Below are 17589 nucleotides of genomic sequence, written 5' to 3' on the forward strand. Positions count from 1 at the left end.
CATTTGTGTTTGTTAATGCTAATTTTATGGGAGATAAAACATGCTTAACTCTGAGACTGTACTATAAAGTAACACATGGCAATCCTTGCCCTTATGTTCATTGTTTCTAACAATGTATCTAAGAAAGTACTACAAATGTATGTAATTATTAATATAAGGGAGTATGGCAAGGGTTTTAGTTCAAAATCATATAAAAATGGTATGTTCGAGATCTTAAAATTGGAAACCCTCACTATTTGTTTTAGCATTCACAGTTCATTTGGTTAAATAAATATTATAGATAAAAGGTTAAGGCATTCACTAAGAAAAATAATTGTAGGATATATTTAGATGCAGGACTATTATCTACAATATGAAGGAACTCTTAAAACTTAATGATTAGAAGATTTCATTTGGGCTTAATTTCTAGAGGGTGAGTCCATCATGGTAGGTGAGGCATGGAAACAGGCCAGAGCAAGAAGTGAGGAAGCTACATCTTTAACTTCACATACAAAACAAAGAGGGAAAAGGATATGGGCCAAAGTTGTATAATCTAAATGGTCACTGCTAGTAACATATTTTCTCTAGCAAGGCTGGACTACCTCCCACATCTCACTGCCAACTGGAAACCAAGTATTCAATTACCTGAGCCTGATGGACTCTTCTCATTCAAGCAACTACCAATTCTAAATCCATCCTATAACAAGTCGAATTTAAAGGGAATAATACCTACTCGCTGACCAATATTTGTTGTCAACTTGACATCACTAGGAAGAAGGAACTTCAACTGAAGAATTGACTCTATCAGATTGATCTATGGATATACTATGGGATATTTGATCAATTAATAACGGTTGTAAGAGGGCCTAGCCCACTATGGGTGATGTCCTCCCTAAGCAAATGAATGTGGGATGTAAATCCTGGGAGTAAATCAAAGGGCAGTATTCACCATAGTTTCCACCCCAAGCTCCTTCCTTGAGTCGCCGCCCTCACCTTCCTCAGTGATGGACTATGACCTAGAAATATAAGATAAATAAACTTTTTCCTCCCTGTCTTGGTTGGTTTTTTGGTCAACTCTTGACACGAGCTAGAGTTATCTGGGGAGACAAACCTCAACTGAGAAAATACCTCCAGCAGATTGCCTGTAAGCACATCTGTAGGGCATTTTCCTGATTAATTATTGATGTGGGAGGGCTCAACCAACTAAGGAATGCCAAACCCCTGTGAGTTTTGGGTGGTATAAGAAGCTGAGCAAGCCACAGAAAGCAACACAGAAAGTGGAACTCATTCATGGCTTGTGCTTCCGTTTCTACCTCCAATTCTGGTGATTTCCTCTCATTGGTAGACTGACCTGAGGGTCATGAGGTGAAATAAGATCTTTCATCCCTGATTTTCTCTTGGCCATGGTGTTTTATCACTGCAATAGAAAGTAATGATGGCACTCTTTAAGTTGTTTTTGATCAACATTTTGTCACAGTAGTAGAGAGCACACTAGGAGAACCTGTAATTTAAACGAAACCAGCTCCTGTACTGCAAGTGTTGAATAGATTTCTGGTGGATGGGTAAGTGTAGTTTGGGGCCTGAACCCTTGAAATTGATAACATTATTCCTGTTTTAATTATTTTTACCATATATATATATATATATATATATATATATATATATAATGAATATGTGGGTATGTATATCGCTGTACATATATACAATTTTGTGTGATTGGCTATTTCCCTCCACCTTTATGTGGATTCCAGGAATAAAACTCATATTGTCTGACTTGGGTGTCAAGTGCCTTTACTAACTGGATCATCTCACTGACCCTTCTGTCCTCACTTAACAGAGAAAAGGGATGATAAGAGAGCTTAAGTAATTGACAAGATTTACATAGATGGTGAATGGAAGATTCAAGTGAAGACTCATACCTCACAGGAATTCTCCCAGCCTGGGAAAGCATTGTTAGTTGGTACCAAAATTCAGGCAGAGGATAATCATTTAGATCTGTATCTCTGGCCTCTGTCCCTCACCTCAGTTGCAAAGAGTCTTTCAAACACTCCTTCTCTTCTAGGTTCTAATTTCTCTTTTCCAAGACCGAATTTAAGATTTCTACTTAATGGGTATCAAAAATCTACATTTCAGCCATAGCTATGAGATGGGAACTCATTGAGAGATTGCAAATCCACTAAGTCTGGATCCAGAAACCCCAGAAAACAATCCCCATTCTTCACATCTGTTTCCAAATCTTCCCAAGTTTCTCTTATTGGTAAAGTCTGACAAGAGCCATATAAGGTTAGACCTGTAGTGGTGATTCATGGAACACACACACACACACACAAGCATACACACACAACACACACACATCATATCCAAATATCACACATACACATGATTACATGCACACAAGCATATACATGCATGCATGCTCATGCTTGCAAACACACACACACACACACACACACACACACACACCACTCACATTGATGTCCAGTTTCAAGAGACATATGGATAACCTCAACCTATTCATGGATGATCATTGATCAGGAATATTCAGAGTTAGGTAGAAATTGTCCCAAAACGTCCAAGTTTAAAGACATGGCACAGAGAGATAATTGCCTTCATTGTATTTCTGTTTCATTCTAGCTGAAATATTCCTGTCAAACTGTATGTTTTATAAGCTTGCTAATATAAGGAATGTACCACTCTGGATCTGTAGGTTCTTTATTCTGACTCCGAATCTCTCCATCTATACATTCCATGCCCAGGTTCAAGTTTAATCAGTATAACATATTATTCACAAGCACAGTCTGGGAAATATTTGACGTTACTAGACATGTTCCCTAGGCTTCTCTCTGCCAAGTTCTTACCAACTTTATGAATCGTAAGGCATGGAATCCCTGACCATCTAAGCCCTGTTTATTTATCTAACAAAACTTGGATGTCTCATTCAAAAAAAAAAAAAATGAACACTTTACCAACAAAAAATAAATCGTAAATATTTTGATCTCTAATGTTCCTTGTAATCTTGGAGAACTTTATCTCATTAACATCATCAAGGGTCAGTCAGGATCTCTGAAGTCCATTATCTGTTATCATCTGTCTCTTCCATGTATCTCTTTTCCCTTTTTCTTGGAAATAGGTATTGGACTAGCCTCAGAAATTTACATTTCAGCCACAGATATAAACTGGAAACTGAATTTTTCTGTTTCCCTCCTTCTCTACTTTCTCTGGCTCTTTCTCTGATTCCACTAGTCATATTTCTCATGTTTAAAATGCCTTTATGTTTTACAGACTCCATTTCTATTGTCTCCCATACTCCTTGGCTTCTTTTCCTGTCCCGTGTTCTTCCTCTGTATTCATGTTATCTTTCTTACATTGGATAATGTTTGCACGAACATGAGCTTGTGAGAAGGAAAATCAAATCAAGACAGGGCCTCTCTTGGTGAGATTCCCTGCATCAGGTAGAATTTTTGCCAGCCAAAAGCAGCTTCAATAAGAGGCTCCATTCATCTAGTTTCCCAGACCATAGCCTCCTTCTCCTCCGCTGTAGCAGGTGATATAAAATCTGGGGAGCTAGGGATACTGGGGAAGTGTCTGTGCCAAGAGCTAATGATCTATGAAATGAGAATGTTTGGCCCACCTGCTCCGCATGGCCACTCCACAGCAGGGACTTACAGCTGGCCCAGGCCAATGCTGAGGAAATACAAGCAGATACTTGCCCCAGATATCAACTAAGTGAAAAAGCTCAGAAAGTCTGCCAAGTAAAAATAACTCAGGCAAAGGTTCTTCACTTACCAGTATCAGCCAACCCTCCAAATACCCTGTAGCATGAACTCCAAAGAACTCCAGGAGTCAGGAAGCTGAAGCCTGACTCATTTAGGGCTTTGCCACTGACTATGACCTTGGGGAGATCACTTCTTCTTTCTGGGCCACACTAGCTTTTCAACTGTAAAGGGAGGAACATAAACCAATCATCTGCTTTCATTGCTCCAATTATGAGGTTGTTGTAACAGAATTTGACAAAATTGGACTGAGGAGATGGCTGGCTCAGTGGTTAAGAGCACTAGCTGCTCTTCCAGAGAACCCTAGTTCCATTCCCAGCATCCTCACAATTGTCTGTAACTCCTGTTTTAGGGGAATCTTACGCCCTCACATAAACATACATGCAGGTGAAACATCAGTGAGTATAAAGTAAGAATAAATACATTATTTTTAAAAAAAGAATTTGACAAAATTTAGTCTCTCCAATTTCTGTATCTGCTGCCCATCCATATTTGATATAGTACTTTCCCATAGTAACATAGAAAAGAAATAGAAGTGAGTGGTTGTTTTAGAAAGATCTGGAGTTTCCCCCATTCGAGCACAGAAATCTACAGATTTGCAAAGAAGACGAGGCTTCAGGGTCCTGGTTTAGGCTATATAGCAATGTGACCAATGGGACATTTTGCAATGCCTGCTTTATTAGTCTATTAAGGGTACTGCCAGTGGTACCTGCCCCTATGATCTGAAGTTTCTTCCCCAGAAAATCAGTATCATGTGGTTCATTTGCTCAAGATAGGTGGTTCAACAGAAAAGAAAATCCTACCCAGGAGAACCCATCCATAGACTGGTAAGTAGAACTTGAGGTACCCTAGAGCAGAGACCTAACAAAGAAAAAAAAGAATAATTAACAGAGTCAATTATATAAGTTCCTAGAGTTCCCTGTAGAGGCTGGGGAAAGATTGACCAAATACAGTTTTAAAAAAATATGGATTAAAGACCTGGGAAAAACAGGGGTCCTAGAGAAAGAAAAACTCATTTTGTGAAACTTGGAGAATAGTGGTCCAACATCCTGACATCTCCGGAAGCGTCCAGGATCTGCAAAAACTCCAACCTGCAGAAATTGGCCTTTCTAGTTCATAAGGCATACTGAAGAACAACACTCCCAACAACCCAGTGAGCCTCAGCAGCACCCACAGGAGGAGGAGAACACTTCAAGCCACAAGCCACAGATTACTGCAGGAGCAGCAGGAGGCCTGTGTGCCCAAAGCCAGCCTGAGCTACAGAAGACTGTCCCAAAAGGAAAACTAAATTACAAAAATCAAACAGAAATGGAAGATGAGGCTTATATAAGAACCATTTCGACAATTCTTTTCAACAGAAGGAAATAAAATTCTGGATATAAAATTAACTATGCAAATGTTGTATATTCAAAATAGGAACATACAAATGAGAAACCCTGAAGCTGCTCTTTCATTAGCACCACAAAAACGACTGCCTCTGACCCACCATTTTCAATTCCCCATTCTGGAACTTTCATCACGACTCTGTGATCATTCCTTGCTCTTAAATCTGGTGTAAGCAAGACCCAAGCACAGGCATGATGGGCCCTGCAGCGAAGATTTGGAAGACAGGATTTTAAAATCAGGCATACTAGAAATATTTACACACAGAAATTAGAAAACACTGTAAAATGGGATTCCTTCTACCCATCTCATCCCATTGTCCCTAGCCTTGTATATTTATCACAAAAATTACCTTTCTTGCTAGTAGGCTGTAGATTTCTATTTTTAAAAGAGTCTTATGTAGTCCACGCTAGTCCCAAATTTGCTATGTAGCCTTCAACTTCTGATCCTTCTACCCTACTTCTTAAGTGCTGGAATTATAGTCATGCAATTCCATGTGCGGTGGGTAAAGTGTCAGGAGTCTACAGGTTTTCCTGCCTGCTAGGCAAGCTACCAACCAAACCACATACATCACTGATTCCTGAGCTGTAGATTTTTTTTAATGTAATCTTTTTTTACAGTCCAGACTTCATCCCACTCTTGGTTCACCCTGTGACTGTTCCACATCCCATACCTCCTCCTCTCCCCTCCCCCACAACCCCCCCATCTCCAGGAGGATGTCCCCACCCCTGCACCCCCACCCCACAAGACCTCCCCACTCCATGGGGCCTCCAGTTTCTTGAAGAACTGCAGGGACAAAAATGGAAAAGAGCCTAAGGAAAAGGAGGTCCAGCGACAGGCTCAAATTGGGATCCAGCTCAAGGAGAGGCCCTAAGACCTGACACTGTTACTGAGGCTATGGTGTGCTCACAAAAAGGGGCCTTTCATAACTGCCCTCTGAAAGGTCCAAAAAAGCAGCTAAAAGAGTCAGAACTGAAGATTTTATAATACAAGCTCGCTCTTGCATTTTATTCGACTCTTTATCCCTGGTAGTTATTTTAAAATATAGTAAACATGTTTGTCTGGTTTTGTTTGGTTTTTTTTTTCTGATAGAAACATATGATGGCTCCCTTGCTTCTTCTAATCTTTATTATAACAATGACAAAAGGAAAGGCTTCATCGGTGTCCCAAATGTTTGTCATCAACTGGAAAACAAATAACTTGCTGAGGCTCAAGAACTGACAGCATATAGCAGGCCTGTCTTCATGAAAAGCTACATGTTGGCTTCTGACTGTACAGGAGAACCCTTCCTTTCAGGAGATTCAGCAAGAAATGAAATTGATCCCTGAGCCTTGAGGAGAGGAGTGTGATGTCAACAACCCATTTGAGGCCCTGAATTCCATTTGAGGTACCTTATTCTCTGCATATTGACCAAATGTGGCTTTTTATGTTAATTATCACTTGCTGCAAGGAGACACTCCTTTGGTGGATGACTTTTAAAGAATCGCTTTACTCTTGAGAATTCTGGAATTTTGGTTTCTTTGAGAAAAAAAAAAAAAAAAAAAAGCAGAAAGATTTATAAGAATGTGCTTTCATTTTAACCCCGGGTGTAGGGATGTGGGTTGCTTCTGACTGTTCGCAGCAGCTGACCACGATTTGCCTCAGGCTCTAGCATGGATTTGCCAGCTGCAGATAATGTTTGTGATTCTGAGACCTTTGGAATTCTGGGAATTTTTCAGAGGGTATCTAAATGCTAGGGCCATGAGAGATGCGGGCATGGTTGTTGGTCATTTAAAGAGGTTGGTCACCTTCGTTAGTAGTCATGGTCAAAGAAGAATCAAAAGGAAAAACATTAGCTTCAGAGAGTTTCCAAATTCCTCTCTCTACTCTGTCTTTGTTTTTCTTCTATCTAGTGTTGGGGGGAGGGTGGAACCACGGGAATAAAGGGCAGGAAAAAGAAGACCAGCTACTGTTTCCAGATACTCGGCGTAGATGCACACGAGAACCCACAGAAACTGGGACAGCATGCACAAGACCTACCCAAGTTCGAGCCAGACAAAATATGAGCATGAGAAGATGAGGGGAGCATGAAGTCCGCCTCCCCCCCCCCCCGAAAACACTATTGACCAGTGATACCTACTGGAAGACAGAGTACATTTCCTTCAAGATGCTCTAGGGCCAGCCCCATGCTCAGTCGTCATCCAACATAAGCTGGATTCCATATTTGGGGGTTTTGTTTTATTTGGGGTTTTGATTTTAACAGGTGTTAAGAAAATGAAGTTGACTGGGTAGGAAGATGTGGGAGGAATTGGAGGAGAAGGGCTACGATCAAATATGTTCAAGGAAAAAAAATATATCTTTAAAGAAATGAAATAAATAGAGAAGGACAAGGAGCAATGCACTGGTCAAAGCTTCTTATTGCTCCCCCAGTGTTCTGACTCTTTCGGGATATAACACTCCTCCTCAGAGAATGGCTTAAGCATTGCAGTGGTGTACAAGGACTTCATAGTGTCTTCAGTACCACTGAGAATAATAAACAAGTTAAACACTACGATATTGATCTGACTGGCCTTTCAGAGAACTCTCAGTCAAATAAATGACAGCGTATCCTGAGACTAGTAGCACAATCACAGCGGCTCCAGGGGACTAAGGAGTATATGGAGGAAGCACAAGAAACCAGCCTGGATGCAGGGGCCAGAGATGGAGGGATTCTGACTGTGTGATGCTTGGAGATTGGGAAGATGGCTCAGTGGGTAGAGGTCTTTATACACAAGCCTGAGCACCTGGGCTAGAATAACTGTAACTCATGCAAAACCTAAAGAGTAGCACTCATCTGTAACCCAGTGCTCCTAGAAGAAGATGGGAGGCAGAAACAGAAAAATTCCCAGAAGTACATCAACCATATAGACTGGCTTATACAGCACTGCACAGAGAAGAGTGTGCCTCAAACTAGGTAGAAAGCAAGGACAAGTTGTGCTATGACCTCCACATACAAGCCATGGCACGTCTATGCCTGTATTTGCATGTATGAATATATGCAGATATACAATTATGCTTAAATGTAGTGGGTGTAAGGGAGAGATTGATGATGGTGCCTGGATGCTTGGGATGAGCCTGGATATTGGCTAGCTGCCCGGGTGTTCATTCTAGTTGGGATCATTATGAGCAAGGGTATGCAAGTGAGCAAGGGCTAAGCATGTAGATAACTTAGCCCTCCTAGGACACTTGACAGAAAGTGAAGAAATAAACTTTTCCAAGACTGTTACAAACAGCTTTCTATGAGTTATCACTTCTCTTTCATTGCTGCATAAGCCGAGCTCCGATGCTGATTTTAAATGTTTCTGTGATGACCCTGATTGTTAGTTTGGGGCAAAGTGAGTATCATGTTGTGTGGAACCTGAACTTTTCTGAGTGTTCAAGGCAAAAGTTTCCTGAAATAAGGCAATACTAGGTAGAGTCATAGAAGAAAAGCAAACATATTTAATAATTATTTCACTTTGAGCAGAAAACTTCACATTGAAAACTCAAAGTCCAAGTTTGAGCTTGGTATCCTTACTCTTGGGGTTGATAAAGCATAAACAGCCATGTAGAAATATATCTGAAAAAAAAACATATAAGATAATGAAAATTTTAGACAGAAGAGGGAGACCCAGCCAGTTTGCAGAATATTCTGGGCTTAACAGGTGTATCCCTTATTCTCTTGGATATGGGCTATAATTTCTTTATAGACAGCTCCTGTGCATGGGGAAATGTTAGAGCACTCCATCTGGGTTTGATAACTTACTTTGGAAAAAGTAACTCTGTTTCTATGGCATGTCTTGAGGAAGACAATTTACAGCTTCTTCAACTTCTTAGTAAGTCAAAAGCAGCTCTGAGACTCATTGTTCTGTGGTTGCCTTTGAGAATTCCTCTTTGGGGATATGATTTTTTCTAATCACTGACAATAGACAAGACTTTGAACTTTCAATTCTACCATGCTCTACTCTATCCTTCTCTACAATCGTCCTCTCAATCTTACTGGTCTATCAGAACTTCTTGGGGAAATGTTTAAAAAGGCCCAGTGTCTGGGTACCATCCTAGAATTTGCAATGGCTCTAAACTTTGTGCATTAGTATTAAAATAAAAAAAAAAAAACAGTCTCAAAGGCTTGAGAACTTTGGAGCAATGTAAAATCAAATAAACAAGGTGCAAGTATCCTAGGAAATAGACCTCTGGTTGTGACAGATAGGCAGAGAATATATGCGACTGTTGTTGGCTCTCCTTGACTTACAGAAATAGATATTCCAATAAGACATTTCCTCCTTTACCATATGGGGCAAAGTCCTGTAATCTGAAGCCTAAAATAACAGGTGCTGACATAGAAATGAATTAAAGACAGCCCTGGGACATTGGCCCTTTGAGTTGTTTGCTTCTTTACAGCAGATTGGGACTATTAATTCAAAGCTCATTGGTGCCAGATTCTCATTCTTCCACTTCCAACTGCTTTAAATATAACCCAAATAAGCATATTTTTAGCCAAGCAGAGCATCTCAGTTTGCCTCCCCCATGAAAACTGAACCTAGTATCTCCAGACAAAGCCGAAGCTGCTGCCGAGCTGCAGACTTCTCCAACCTAGAAACCCACTATAAACTTCCTATTGGACAACATCACATAGACACACATACCCTCTCTTCATTTCGCCCTACCCTTTGGTATCCCCCTAACATCTTTCTCTCTTGGCTGTTAACACTTGACAACCTGCCACATGAAATTGTTGATGTCACATTTTTATTCAGGATAAGCCCAGCCTAATCAGTGGTTGTCATGCAATATAGAATTTTATGGTTCCGGTTTTTCCCTAGTCAGCCTCTGTACTAGTAAAAGTTGTCTAGAGGAGTAAATCCAATTAAAAAATGCATACAATGAATATATGTTTATTAAATTGGTTTACACCTAGGGGCTGGGTAGTCTATTAATGATCACCTTCATATTGGGAAAGCTGAGAGCCTAGGAGTTGTTCAGTCCATGAGTCTGGGTGCCACAGCAATCTAAATATATGATTATTATCTGGGTGTGTATATACACATATATGTCACTTAAAATTACAATACAAGGCATGGAATACCACTGTATAAGACACTTATCACAGATGTTCAAAAGGTCTCCAAAAAAACACAGGTGATTATCATTTCCATTTACAAGAGTTATGTCTAGTTCTTCCTCACAGTCTCTTGCTCCCAGAAATAAGACTCAGACTCAAAATATATTTACAAATACCTTGGCCATATAGGTTTTGTCTGACTAGATCATAATTTAAAATAACTCATATATTCTAATCTACATTCTTCCAGGTCACTGATTAGCTATGCTTAGGTGCCATGCATCTGTTCTGTCACATCTTCCTGGGCAAATTTCCTGCCTGGCACTCTCCCAGAATCTTTTGGCCTCCTAGATGTCCCACCTTCTATTTTTTGCCCAGGCCATAGGCTATCAGATTTGTTATTGACAGGTACCACATCCATACCAACACAAGATATTCTCTCTACACCATTAAAGATCCACCATAACTGCATTGTAATATTCTATTGCAGAAGACACCACAAACTTTGAGTTTAGGATATAGAGACATTGGTATCAAACTAAAGAGAAAACTTCTTTCCTGCTAGTTACCTGTCATGGTTCCAGAATGTGCTTCGTAGGCTGCTGGGGGAAAAACACAACGAAAATCTTACCTGACTTTAGACACTTGCTTCAACGCCACTGATTCAATAGTGGAACATCTTCTAAGGTGTATTTAAACAATTCTGGTTGGATTTAAGGACTTCTCCCTAGGGTGGTAATTTCATTCCAGGTATTATAAACCTTGCCAAAGCCCATGATTGGGGATATTGTAGGCTCAAGGGTAGAATCTGCAACTATAATTTTGCTAAGGGGTCATGCTCAGTACTGTCTGAACATACACTGAGTACTTATATTTGTACCTATAGACCTGGGCTGCTCAGTTTTAGCCAGGGAAGCTTTTTCCTGGAGTGGGCAGCAGTCGATGGAGATTTGGATAATTGATCAGTGCTGACAATAAAGGACTAAGTGGTCAGTCCTAAACAGAAAATTATATTAACCCTATCAACAGCAAGGCTCAGAAAACATTGAGGAAGTCAAGGCAGAATGAATTTAAGAGTCAGAGGGTGGAGAGGGATGCCAAGGCATATTGTGTTCCTCACATGGCTATTGCAACTGTAAATTCACTGTATCTATGATTACTGTGCACAAGACCTGAAAGAGAAAGCCAACCAAAATCCTGGCACAAGTGAGGTAGATGATATCTAGACCCCCACCCCTTACCTGAGGACCCAGCTATACCACTCCTGGGCATATACCCAAAAGATCCTCCAACATATAACACGGGCACTTGTTCCACTATGTTCATAGCAGCCTTATTTATAATAGCCAAAAGTAGGAAAGAACCCACATATCCTTCAACAGAGGAATGGATACAGAAGATGTGGTACATTTACACAATGGAGTACTACTCAGTTATTAAAAACAATGAATTCATGAAATTCTTAGGCAAATGGAAGAAACCAGAAAATATTCTCCTAAGTGAGGTAAACCAATAAAAAAAAAAGAACACACATGGTAGACACTCACTAATAAGGGGATATTAGCCCAAAAGCTCTGAATACCCATGATGCAATTCACAGACCACATGAAGCTCAAGAAGGAAGACCAAAGTGTGGGTGCCTTGATCCTTCTTAGAAGGGGAACAAAATACTCAGAGGAGCAAATATGGAGGTAAAGTATAGAGCAGAGACTGAAAGAAAGGCCGGCCAGAGACTGTCCCACCTGGGGATTCATCCCATATATAGTTACCAAACCCAGACACTATTGTGGATTGCCAACAAGTGCTTGCTGACAGGAGCCTGTTATAGCTGTCTCCTGAGTGGCTTTGCCAGAGCCTGACAAATACAGAGGCGGTTGCTTGCAGCCAACCATTGAATTGAACATGGGGTCAACAATGGAGGAGTTAGAGAAAGGACTGAAGGAGCTGAAGAGGTTGAAAACCCCATAGGAACAACAATATCAACCAACCAGAGCTCCCAAGATCTAAACTACCAACCAAGGAGTGCACCTTCAGGGACCTGTGGCTCCATCTGCATATATAGCAGAGGATGGCCTTGTTGGGCATCAATGGGAGAAGAGGCCCTTGGTCCTGTGAAGACTTCATGCCCCGGTGTAGGGGAATGTGAGGGTGGGGAGGCTGGAGTGGGGGGGGGCATACCCTCATAGACTCAGGAGGAGGGGGGATGGGATAGGGGATTTAAGGGAGCAGGAATAGGGAAAGGGGATAATATTTGAAATGTAAATAAATAAACTATCCAATTAAAAAAATGACTAAGAAAAGAAAACAAATAGTTGTTAGGGGTGGGAAAGCCTTTTTCCCCCTGAGGATATGGCTACTAGTACATTTTCTATGTTCCAGTGAGTAGTTCCATATCTATGTACTATGAACAGCAGTAACTGGACTTAGTAAAATTTTAAAAGACATGATATTGGGAAGAACACATGTTGAGAGATATAAGAGAAAAATTAAGGGGTGATGGGAGCAGATGTTATATTTTATATGATGCATTTATGAAATTCTCAAAAATAAAGAAAGTTGTATACATAGAGAAGAAAAACTCTAGTCAATTACAGTCCTCATGTTTGAAACTTGTCACATGACCTTAGCTGGCATCTATAATGAACATTTTCTACTGCTCATTCAGTGTTTCTCCTTGTCTCAAAAAGCATATCAGTGGGTCCCATTGTTTTGTTTGAAGGGGGTGACCATTCCTGAAAGGTCCAAAACATTTATCATCCTACTTGGATTATACTGTCACAGTTTCCTGCTGATCTTAATTATAGGACATGGTGACACCAAAGGGTGCCCTCCAGGGTAGGGTCCCCTGCTTTCCAGATATAGTCTTCCTTACCTCCTCTTTGAATAAGCAATCCAATTTCCCCCGATAGTCTATATTACTCTCTCCTGATATAACTGAAGCTCCGTTATTATCCAGCTGGCTCAAGAGTATTGGGAGCCAAAGAGGACAGGGAGAGTCAATAGGTTTTTTTGTTTTGTCTCATGGTAGAAGATCCTCTGCACCAAAACTCCTGATACAGAGATTTGTCCAGTGGCAGAAGGATGGAGAGTGCTGCCTTTGCCTCTGAGCACTGGGAGAACAGTTATGTACCACACCCAGCTTATCTGTTTTTTTTTTTCTTTAAGCTCCTCAGTATAAAGAACTATTTATAACCAATGTATCTGGGATCTTGTTAAAATGTAGACATACTCAATAGACAAGCTCCCAGAAAATACTGATACTGGTGTTCTGTAGATCATCAGCTGCCTGAAGCTGGACAACAAAGTCTACAAAATAACAGATGATCCTTCACAGAAGGTCACCTGAGTGAAGGTTTTGCCTCTGAGCAGTGAACCCTCACAGATTCATTTTACAGTGTTTCTGCCTTTGACACCCTACCTAGTCACTTTTTTCGGCAGTCCTAGGTTCCCTTCCTTATGAAGCTCTTTGAGAATTTCAGACATGCATGCAATGAATTTTGACCTTATCGACTCCCACCCCCTCTTCAATTCCTCCCAAACACTCCCACCATCCCACCACGATTCCCTCATTATTTTATCTCTCTTTTTAAAACTGACCCCAGGGTATGATTCATGCTACCTCTACCTGCATGAGTGTAGAACAATCTGCTGGAGACCATACAACCCAACATGAGCCACACCACTGAAAAACACCCCATCATCTGTTAATTTCCAATAACTTCCCAGCTGGGGGGGGGGGGGCTCATGACCTCCTTGCCCATCTACAACAGAAGTTTGGCTGTCGTGATCTTGTGGAGTCAATGTGCAGGGAACGCCATGAATTCATGAGACATCCTTGTGATGGTCAGAGACCTTGTTTCGATGCAATCTTCTTGCAGCTCTGGTTCTTACTAGCTTTCCTCCCCTTGTTCCTTGATGCTCTCTGGGATTTCTGCTTTTGTACTCATACCTGTTGTGGTTTTATAATCTCTGTTGTGGTCTTCTTGGTTCTAGTTTATCTACTTTAAGCCAAAATAAATTTACAGTGGGGTGTAGAGAAGCTTATGGGAGTCCTTGGATCCCAGGAGGTGTGAAACTACACCTAATATACCACAATGATATGGCTACCTAAACGAGATTCAAGTAATGACAGTACCAACAGACATACTAATGTGTAAGGAGGAACTATCATGGGCCCTAGACAAAGAACAAGAGACAACTAAGGAATGTAGAGAAAAGAAGAATTAGTCTTCTCCAGGGACAAGACCTCTAATTGGTTATCTAATATCACGTGATCAGCCCTGAAATGGTATAAATAATACTAAACAGACTCAGAAGTGTGTGTGTGTGTGTGTGTGTGTGTGTGTGTGTGTGTGTGTGTGTAAGAATAATAACAAAAGAAAAAGTGGCCCTGGAGACAGCACTGAGCACTGGAAACAGTACCAAAGTCCCACACCTAACCATACTGGCAACTGGGAAAAAAAATCAATATTCTATAATGAAGTAACGCTAGATATAATGGCCACACTCAGGATAGATACCATCTGAGAAGCAGTTGACCAATATAAAATGACACCAACCTCCTGATTTTTGATTTTGGTTTAGTTTGGTATGGTTTGGGTTTGGTTGGGGTTTGCTTGCTTGCTTGTTTGTTGAAAGCTCTTTGTTTCATTTCCTTTTGTTGAAACATTATTTGGTTTTGTTTTGGAAATTTTGTTTTTTGTTTTGATTTTTTGCTTTTAAAAATATTTATGGATTTTATGAGAAATAGAAAGGGAGAGAGAGAATATATAATTAGGTGGATTGAGAGGTGGATCATGGAAGAATTGATAAAGGAGAAATATAGTCAAAATATACTGTATGCAAATTAATTTAAAATTATGACTTGGAAGTAGAAAGGAGGCTGGTAGAGAAAGAGAAGGGAATCTGTAGGAATGGAGAAAGTATACAAGAGAGAAGTGTACATTCATAATACGTTACATACATTTATGAAATTGTCTTTTAAATGAATTTTTAAATGAGGATATGAATTTGAGAGAGAGTGAAAAGGGACATAGAAAGATTTAAAGAGTCATGGGTGAGGATGGAGGGAAGAAAAGGTAGACAACATGATGTGCTTATATATTAATTTAAATTTAAAAATAACAAAAGAAAGAAAATATATAAAACACTGCATAAGAGGCTAGAGAGATGGCTCAGTGGTTTAGGGTCCTTACTACTCAGGCAGAGGATCTAGGTCTAGCTCCAAGAACTCGCATATCAGCTCACTTTAACTTCAGTACCAGGGAATTCAATGCTTCTTCTGACCACCATGGATTCCTGCGTGCACACAAAGCACACATACACTCAGAGGAGCACACATAAAATGAAAGAAATAGTGTTTACAGACACTGAATACATGGAAAGGATTAAAGCAGAAATGTCCACCCGTTTCTCTGAGGCACTAAAGGTGCCTTTGACATCTCCTAATCAAAGCACCCTTCTTTGATCAAATCTATACCATGAAATGGGATTCAACTCTAGACCAGGCAGCCAAGTCTCAGAGAGGCAGAGTAGAGTGTGTCTGCTCCTGCCTGTGCTAGCTCAGCAAATTGGCTCAAGCTCAGCCAAAATCCTCACCTCTGAGTCCTCACCGGAATTCCTGGCATCAACAGGCTTTGTTCCTGGGACTACTGCAGCTGCTCTCCAAAGACACTCAGTCCAAAATGCCATCTGCATTGCACCTGCTGTGGCTTGTCCTGAGGGTCAAGGACAGTGAAAGCAGGAAAGATTTTAATTCTCCACTATCCAAACCCTGCCTTTCCCTATTTGGGGCAATGACATCAGTGGTTATTTTGTGGCTAAAGCCAAAAGTCTGACATTGGTTTCCCTTTCCTTGCCCATTTGCCCCCTGACTATCAGCAAGGGGCACTACTCATGAAGCATGACTTGAATGTAATCACCTGCTTCCGACTCCATTTCATCAAACTAAGATCAAGGCAAGCTCTCATCTTGGCTGGACTGTCGGCAATACTTTCTTTAAGAGCCTCTCTCTCAATACACTAGCACCTGTAACCTACTTTACAGAAGAGAGTAGAATGTAAAATAAAATCAGCACCTGGGAATATCTTACTGCTAAGAAAATTGTGATGTGGTCTGTTGTTATTAGATTAAAATCAAGAGTCTTACTCTCTTTTTCTCTTTCTCTCCCTTTCTCCCTCCCTCCCTCCATTTCTCCCTCCCTGCCTCACAACTCCTCCTCTTACTCTCTCTCATTCAGTGCCTGTGTGTTTCCGTCTCTGTCTTTCTGTCCGTCTGTCTCTGTGTGTGTCTGTCTGTCTGTCGGTCTGCCTTTATCTTTGTGTCCCTTTACCCCCAAGTATGTTAATATTTTCTATTCCTCATGAAAAAGTCAAGGCTGTCCAATGTAAAAACATTACAACTTTTTGTATTGTTCTAGGTTTCATAGGGAGAAATTAAATCAAACTTCAGGTTGCCTAGATGGATGGATAAACGTATGAGTGGATGGATGCATGGAAGGGCCAATAGAAAATAATTTCCGTGGTTTCCATGGTTAGGTTCAGGATGTGTATCCATTAGGACTGGGCTCAACAACTGCATTTTACTGGTTGTATTTTTCTGTAGTGATCTTCATCTGTTGCAACGTTTTGTTGATGGGGGTCAAACTTATCTATGACCAGAAGAACAAACATTTAGAATGTAGTTGGGGATTATGTTGGTCTGGTAAATTGTAGCTTCTCCCCCAAGATCCATAACTTCACTAGCCATAGATAGAATACAACTTTTTAAATATATTTTTAGTCACTCTTTAAGACTTCCATACACATATGCTGTAATTGTTTCCTATTCTGTTCCCTCCTCTGCAAGCCTCAAACAGCACCCACCATGTCTCCCTCCCAACTAACATGTCCTCATTTTATTTGTAATCCATTGGATCTGATTAGTTCTTCCACTTCCATGGGAGCAGAGCCATCCATCCACTGGAACATAGGAAGCCTGCCAGAGCCACATCCCTGAAAAAAAAAATAATAATAACTCTACCTTCTGCATCAGCCAATCATTGTCGATAGTTCCCCAGTTAGAGGTGGAGCTTAACAAGCTGCTCCTTCCATACTGGAGTTTTGATAGATTTTATTTTATGAAGGTCTTGTGTAGGCAGCTACAGCCACTGTGAAGTCATGTGCACAACAACCATGTTGTGTCTCCAAACACTTTCATGGTTGTCTTCCCCATTCTTTTACCTTACCTTCTTTCCACCCACTCTTCCATGATAATCCCTAAGCCTTGAGAGGGAAGGGCATGTAATATAGAAGTTCCATTTAGTGTTAAGCAATTTTTAATAATGCTAAGAATTACAGACCATATACTAAGCAATTTCCTCATTGCCCTGGTGGCAAAAGGAAAAATACTGAAATC

This window comes from Mus pahari, chromosome 17 (genome assembly GCF_900095145.1).
Source record: "Mus pahari chromosome 17, PAHARI_EIJ_v1.1, whole genome shotgun sequence".
NCBI classification, from domain to species: Eukaryota; Metazoa; Chordata; class Mammalia; order Rodentia; family Muridae; genus Mus; species Mus pahari.